This window comes from Lactuca virosa, chromosome 1 (genome assembly GCF_052849685.1).
Source record: "Lactuca virosa cultivar CGN04683 chromosome 1, Lactuca_virosa_CGN04683_v6, whole genome shotgun sequence".
Taxonomy (NCBI): Eukaryota; Viridiplantae; Streptophyta; class Magnoliopsida; order Asterales; family Asteraceae; genus Lactuca; species Lactuca virosa.
In genome coordinates, this window is record NC_136426.1 from 184,351,361 (window position 1) to 184,359,713 (window position 8,353).

The window sequence follows — 8,353 nt, forward strand, 5'->3', positions numbered from 1 at the left end:
ACCATTGCTTCCAGGTTGTTACGCAAACAATTGAGAACTCACAGAACTCACATGTATAGTCAACTTCAACTAGAATGGGCACATAAACAAGGATATGTCAACATGATAGGTTCCAAACCTCGAGTCGTGTCCTAGTGATAAACCATAGGTTTTTATTCTTGACTAGTTCTTGAAACTTTTCAAGATCTTTAAGACTCCCACTGTTCTCTGGACATATAAGATTCTCTTGTCAAGAACCATTCCTTGACAAAACAAATATTCAAGAGTTAGTGCGGATTCTTATCAAGACTAACACTTCACACAATTGGTCTTAGTTGGTCTTTATATTATCCAAAACATCACAACTTACCAATTTCAAAAGTACAAGAGTAAGAAAACATTTTACTCTACATTCGACAAGTGTTATAAACCTTTTTTAAGATTATTTCACTCAAGGCTCAATCTTGGAGTATGACTCTAAGACTTGATTTTGGAACGAAGTATGATTTATCTTTCGATTCAACCATTTCAGCAATTCATGATTCCTCTCCTTAGCTAAATAAGTGCACTAAAATGTCCTTAGAGGATCAATTATGGTATGGTTTCATAATGGCTAAGATAATCATAAAACAAGATACTCAAGTACTCTCCCATCTCTTCAGATTGGAGAAACTTTTATCTTTCTGCCTAATTTGATTCTTCTTATTCGTTCTGCCATACATTGAAACTTTTTCAATGTTCAGAATTATACTTAAACTTGTAACCATAACCATATTTACTAAACTTTAGTAAATCATGACGAATAGTCTTATCGTTCTTTGTGGTGGACCTGACCAGCGTACACCCGGTGTACCCGATCATCCTGTCCTTCACTTGACTCACATATACATGTGAATAAGGAATCAATCTTAATTTCCCAAAGACGAAAATTCTCATTCATCATACAAAACAAGTTGCATGATTCCAAGTTTCTATCCAACTGAAACTTGGGTGATGAGAATCTTTCCTTATTTGGCAAATTCTCGACACTACCACAAACGAAAGAATCAGACCTATTTTCCAATATTGCTATCAATGGAAACATATAAACAATGATTTTTCACAAATTCCATTGTAAGGAAATTTTAAAAATAAAATAAAATAAAAAATTTCATTTTTATTAAAAAAAATTGCGGAAAACTTGTCCTTACAATGCAAATACAAGTGAAAAACTATGTTGTTATCTATTCCTAAGAAATCTATCATAACTCGTAAGCAGCAGCTCAATATTCTAATCATCGAACCATGTGATTGAAATCCATCTTCGCGATCAGAATCAACATACTCTTTCTTTAAGCTTCCTTTGATTCTCCAAAACACAAAATGTAATTACATTACATCATGTAATAAGAATCTCCAAATAGGAACTCAATAGAGTTTGATAATGGAGTTTACCTGAAATAGAGTCAAACATTTTGACTTAACCATCTCTTAGATCTCTCAGGTAGTCAGGGTAGCTTTGCTTCCAATGTCCCTTTAATTGGCAAAAACAAACAAATGGTTTCTATCACCTTAGTGTTGGGTTTTGAGCATTCTAACACTCCTAAGTGTACATGCAACCCTAAATACCTTGGATCTATGTTTTCTCTATTATACATGCAAATATGAATTTCCAAGGTATTGTTCTAACTAGCATAATATAAAGTACAAATAATATAAAATCTAGTAGAATTACATACCTCTTTGTTGGTGCTTGATTCCATGTAGCTTGAGAGCCTAGTGCCCCAAGTGTGACACCTCAAATGGTTCACACAACACCATAAGCACTTGGAATAACTTAGACAGAAATTGGATCACTTCTAAAATCGGCTTGCCCTTCTCACACACTCTAGTGGCCGATTTTGACAAGAGTAAGGTGTTTATATCGTGTTTCATAATTAGGGTAAACCCTAATTGTCATGGCTTTCCATTTCCTTGGATCCATGGGTTCAAATACACCATGGAGCATCCATGGAGCATCTTATGGGTTCTAGCCCAACTTGATAATCCATGGAGCATTAGCCTACAATATAAGTATGGATGATTTACACAATCAACCCATATATTTAATTGGTCTTCTTTTGATCACTTAATTAATTCTAAATTAATTCTTGATCAATACTAATTAAATAATCTTATTAATATATTATAACTTATAATATATTAATAAACCTTAAGTGTTATTTCTCTCATTTTAGTCTATCCAAGTGCATGATGCCATGCAACCCAAATGGACCATGTCGGGTCGGGTCAAGTCTTACCAATTATAGTTATGGACTTAGACATTAATCCAACAGTCTCCCACTTGGATAAGTCTAAGACTATTATTGCAAGTATGACTTCATAACCTGACCATCAATCGTAGCTCTCAAAAGCTGTTGCCGAACTCTGAACAAATCAATGACGCATCCATTAGATAAGTGATCATATATTCCTCCATTCTAGATATCATATGGACTGAGACATGGATTAGAATCATTCTCTCAGTCCATTTGTTGTTTCCCGATGTCTGATTTATGACGACCGACTAATTGAACAAATCAAATCAGTCCAGGCTTGGCCAAGCACTTAGGGGTGTCATCACTAAATCATCGAGGGGCCTACAGATATCGCTCTTATCCCTTTAAGGGTAAAAGGAATGGATAAACTTTGACTCATATGCTTGTTGTACTACTTGCTGAATCATACACAAAGGCACGTTTTATAACATAAAGTTACCAATGCGTTTACGTGCAATTAATGTATAACCAACTCATAGTCAACAACTCATATCTCTAGGTTTGAAGAATATAAGATATTATCGTCTCATGATTCACTCGTGATATAACCCATGAAGTGATTCAAATGAGCGTGGGTTGAATCCAATACTCAGAACTTATGAGCACTCATGAATGTTGTAGCAACCACTGCTATGTCTAATGCACATTAGACAAATCATACAAGCCAGATTCATGACAGTCTTGATTCATATCTACTTCCAACATATGACCGACTGTGGATGGTTTGAATAACTTAGTCATTCGGGAATGACCTAGTTATTCTGGAAGTCAAAACATGCAAAGTGAAACACAAAATAATACTAATCCTATATGGCCCCAACACTTTGAGTGTAAATAAAAACCCTTTTATCTAAGCACCATATTGATTACTCATTATTCATGTTTCGATTAATCAACTTAACACTTGAACTAAAACAATAGTCATGCCATGCTCCAAGCATGCACACTATGTTTACATGTAGTCCTTTCTTTGTGAAACAGATCGATTGACAATCTTTCAATGATGCTCATTTCACAATCCCAAATTCTTTACAATAAATGCAAGAACACCAAATTCTTGTCATTTACCTTAATCTTGTTAAATTCTAAACTTATATGCACTGATCCACTTGTAATGACTATACCAAAAAGTCACAAAGACTTGGCAACAAACATTACAAAGAATTCAAATGGAGATCAATTCCATGGAAATGAAGTCTCAAATTCAAAGTACATTCCTTTGAACATCCTTCTTTGCATTAAGTTCTTTAATCTTACACAGATTCAAAGAATAACTTCCACCTATGGAAACAATTCCATATTCCCATTTTGACCATCAATTTTGAACAAGAGTTGCCTCTTTTCAAAATATGTCAATATGGTCCTTACTCTATACTTCCAATTGTCCATGTGTAACCAACCTTTGGAAAACCTCAAATTGTCCTCGACAATTGCTTAATCATTTTAGTCATATCCAGTTCTAATCCCTTTTCCCCTCTTAATGCCCTAAGCATTAGGAAAATTTAGAAAGGATAACTATTATAGCTCATGTAATCGATCCTATACCCGAAGCATATAGGACACGATCCATGCTATAAATTTTTTTTATTTGCCATATTCTTACAACTCAAACTATGAAGAGGTATGCCGTAATCATAATCGAAATTTGAGAACGCAACATATATAGAATTTCCTTATGTTGAACCATTCCAACATAACATTCATATATATCCTTGACTAAAGTTGATTAAAATCTCAATCTAAGCTTGTAGAATTGGAATGAAGTATAAACTCCTCTCCCTTAATTATAGGGAAACAACTTTTCAAAGCGAATTGAAACTTTTGTTTTCTATAATTAACATTGCTAACTTGCAACATAATCATCATGCTCCCACTATCATAATGATTATTATCTTACTAGCATAACACTTATGCTCCCACTAGCTTTGACATGTACTCAGAAATCAGCTGGACTTCTAGAAAACAATACTTTATTGACTTTCTTACCAAAGTTCAGATATCTGATACAAGATGCTTTGATAAGACTTTATCAAAATCATACACCTTTCCTTAGATAGCTCACTTGTGTGTCTAAACAATTATGAAGAGGGATGCCGTAATCATAATGTTTAGACCTTTTGTCATTCTCACAATTGCTATCTACTTAAAATCTACTTAGTGAAAGAGTTTCCTCACCATCATTTTCATGAATCGGAGAGAAACCTTATGACACTTAGATTTTATGGTGTAAGTGTTCCTATCCATGCGAATTTGTCATAACCATAATCACAAGACAAGGTTAGTGGCAAATCCAAACACATATGGACTGAACTTGTTCAATCTTAATTTCTTGCCACCCGGCAGCACGAGGGCCTACCATTGCTTCCAGGTTTTATGCAACCATTTGAGAACTCTCAGAACTCATATGCAAAGTCAACTTTAACTGGAATGGGCACAGAAATATGATATGTCAACACGATAGGTTACAAACCTCAAGTCGTGGGCTAGTGATTAACAAATATCTTGATTAGTTCTTGAACCTATCTTAAGATCTTTTAGACTCCCACTGTTCTCTTGACATATAAGACTCTCTTGCCAAATATTCAAGAGATAGTGCGGATTCTTTTACAAACACTTCAGACAATTGGCCTTAGTTGGTCTTTGTTTTATCCAAAACAACACAACTTACCAATTTCAAATGTACAAGAGTAAGAAAACATTTTACTCTACATTTGACAAGTGTTTTAAACCTTTCTTAAGATTATGTCACTCAAGGCTCAATCTTGGAGTATGACTCTAAGATTTTATTTTGGAACAAAGTATGATTTATCCTTTGATTTAACCATTTCCACAATTCACGATTCCTCTCCTTAGCCACCAAATGCACTAAGGTGTCCTTAGAGGATCAATTGTGATATGGTTCCATAATCACTAAGATAATCATAAAACAAGATACACAAGTACTCTCCCATCTCTTCAGATTGGAGAAACTTTTATCTTTCTGCCTTATTTGATTCTTCTTATTCAACCTTTGTGGTGGACCTGACTAGTACACAACCTAATGTACCCGATCCTTTAGTCCTTCGCTTGAATCACATGCGAATGTGAACAAGGAATTAGTCTTAATTTACCAAAGATGAAAAATCTCATTCATCACACAATACAACTTGCATGATTCCAAGTTTCTATCCAACTGAAACTTGGGTGATGAGAATCTTTCCTTATTTGATAAATTATGACACTACCACAAACGAAAGAATCAAATTCATTTTCCAATATTGCTTATCGATGGAAACATATAAACAACAATTTTTCACAAATGCCTTTGTAAGGATACTTAAAATAAATAAAATCAAAACTTTTCTTTTATTTTAAAACTTGCGGAAAAACTTATCCTTACAATGCAAATTAATATGAAAACTTTGTTGTTATCTATTCCTAAGCAATATCTCATAACTCTTATGCAGTGGCTCAAAATTCTGATCATCGAACCATGCGATCAGAATCAGCACACTTTTTCTTTAAGCTTCCTTTGAGTCTTCAAAAAACATCAAAATGTAATTACATTACATCATGTATTAAGAATCTCCAAAAGAGACTTAATAGAGTTAGATAACGGACCTTACCTGAAGTAGATTCAAACCTTTGACTTTACCATCCTTATGAGGTTTCAGGTAAATTCGGCAGCTTCGCAACCAATGCCCCTTTCCTTTGGCAATAGGCACATATGGACTCTTTGGGAATGGTACATGGGACTATCTCAGACTTAGCCTTTCTCTTTACCATTTGGTCAACCGAGTTGACTATGGCCGATCCCTTTCCATTAGGAAGAGAAAGTTTTTCTGGATTTCCAGTGTCACCATTGTTAATGTCCATGAAGTTTTGGGAAGTCGATCTTCTAATCAAATTTGCTTTACCAGTGTTCCAAATCATTGCTGATTCAGCAGCACCAACTAAATAGATAAGATCATTAAAGGGTCATGTCGTGATCTGTCATCAGGGAGTGACTGAAGAACCAAGTCAACAGCCAGCTACCTCGAGACTTCGACACCCGACTCTCCCAGCTTGTCAATATGTGACTTAATCTCCAAGACCTAAGCACATATAGACTTTGTTTGCCAATAGGGATTGAGTGACTTAGAACTTATCAAGTCTTGAAACTTGTGCGATAGGGAGATTTATTGGAGGAGGTGGAGGAAATGAAGTATGATTTCCAGTCCCATTAGTGCTCAATAAAGGGATTAGTCTTTCACCTTGATTGCCTTTTGGGATATCATCTTCATTAGGAAGCTTGTTCCTAAAGATATGGGAAGACCATAGTTGTCTAAACTAGACATCTATAAGGGAGAAATTCAAGTTAGTTGATTTATAGTCCTTAATATAACACCCAATATGAAATATTAAGGCTAGGACCCAACAACCTATTTATAACTAGAAGAGGGATGCCGTAATCCAAATTATAAAATAGTTGAAGGTAGGTAAATGACGATTTACCAATTTCCACCATGAAAAACGAAATATAATTAAGTTTTAATTGGATTTGAAACTCCTAGATCTTTTGAGATACATTGAACTTTCAATGGCATGTTTGAATCTCGATTGAGCCCTCTCAAGTTTGTGACTGGGATGCCGAGGATCACAAACAAGGTGTGAATAACCATGCAAATTGACTTGGTACCCTTAACTTTATCACCTAATTGATGTGCCGTTTAACCACACACGCTCCACCGATCTATAATAAAGTCAAGTTACCCTTTGCCACTCTTACTAGTCTTTATTAGTGTGCCGGTTAACCACACACGCTCCACTAATCGACTTGGTAAGGTACAAAGTGTAATTTCGTGGGTTAGCACCTATTTCACATTTTCCTAAGTAACTAAGATTGGGAATTTATAAGTGTTTAGTTACTTAGTATTTTTCATTATACTTTTAATGAAGGGAGAATTATAGTCCTTTCCTACCCGTTCGGCTAACGACCCTCCACCAGTCAAGGAAGCGGTGGGTGAGAGTGGACACCCATTAAACTGCCATTTTATAGGCAGTAACCTTATACCCCCCTTATAGACTGGCTTCATGAATGTGGCCTACTAACGGTAAGATTGACTTTTCTTATACATATCTATATAATTAAAAATTATAATAATAGTATAAGGGTGTATTTTAAACATTTAAAATACTTGGTGGTTTAATCTATTAATTAAACTATACTCTTAATTTAATTAAACTTAAACCATGTCTTTATGGAATTATTAACTCTTTTAATTAAACACTTTAATTAATTTAATGAAGTCCATAAAGTATTGAATTTTAACTATTAAAATTGTAGAGTTTGGAATTAAAGCATTTAGGTGTGTGAGACTTTACAAATACCAAAACTTGAGGGCAAGTTTTGAAACTATTCAAAACCTTTCATTTCATAACTTATGTGTTTAATGGTTCATTAAAAATGAAGACTCTTCATTTTAATGTAACCCCTTATTCTTTAATAACATTTTAATAAAGTGACTTTTCAACATCCATAACTTGAAGACAAGTTATGGAGTCATTAACCAATTTAATGGAAAAACTCTTCATTTTTATGTAACCTACAACACTTTTATGAATTTTAAGATTCATAAATATGACTTTTCACATAACTTGAAGACAAGTTACAAAAACATATTTCATGAACTTCTTTTAGATTAATATGGATTGAAATCAACAAAAACACAATTTTTTTTCATCAATCTAAACTAAATCATAAATCAAGGAAACATAAAACACTTGGAAATTCATCAGTTGAGGACAAGTTATGAACTCCATACAATTTTCATCAAGATCATGAATTATACCAACAAACAATTTGCACATAATTCCTATGATCTAACAAAACTCATAAGCATGAACATTCATAATCAACAATTTTCAAGAATAACATAAACACATATAAACTTGAAACTTTGATTATAGCATTGAAATTGGTTTAGCATAATCATTACCACATTAAAAATAGGTTTTATAAGTCCAAAACAGTTAAAGGTAATGATTCTAGACCAATTCCAGCACTAAAACTCGAAAATCTGCACTCTGGGCTGCCAACTCGTCGAGTGCATGAACTG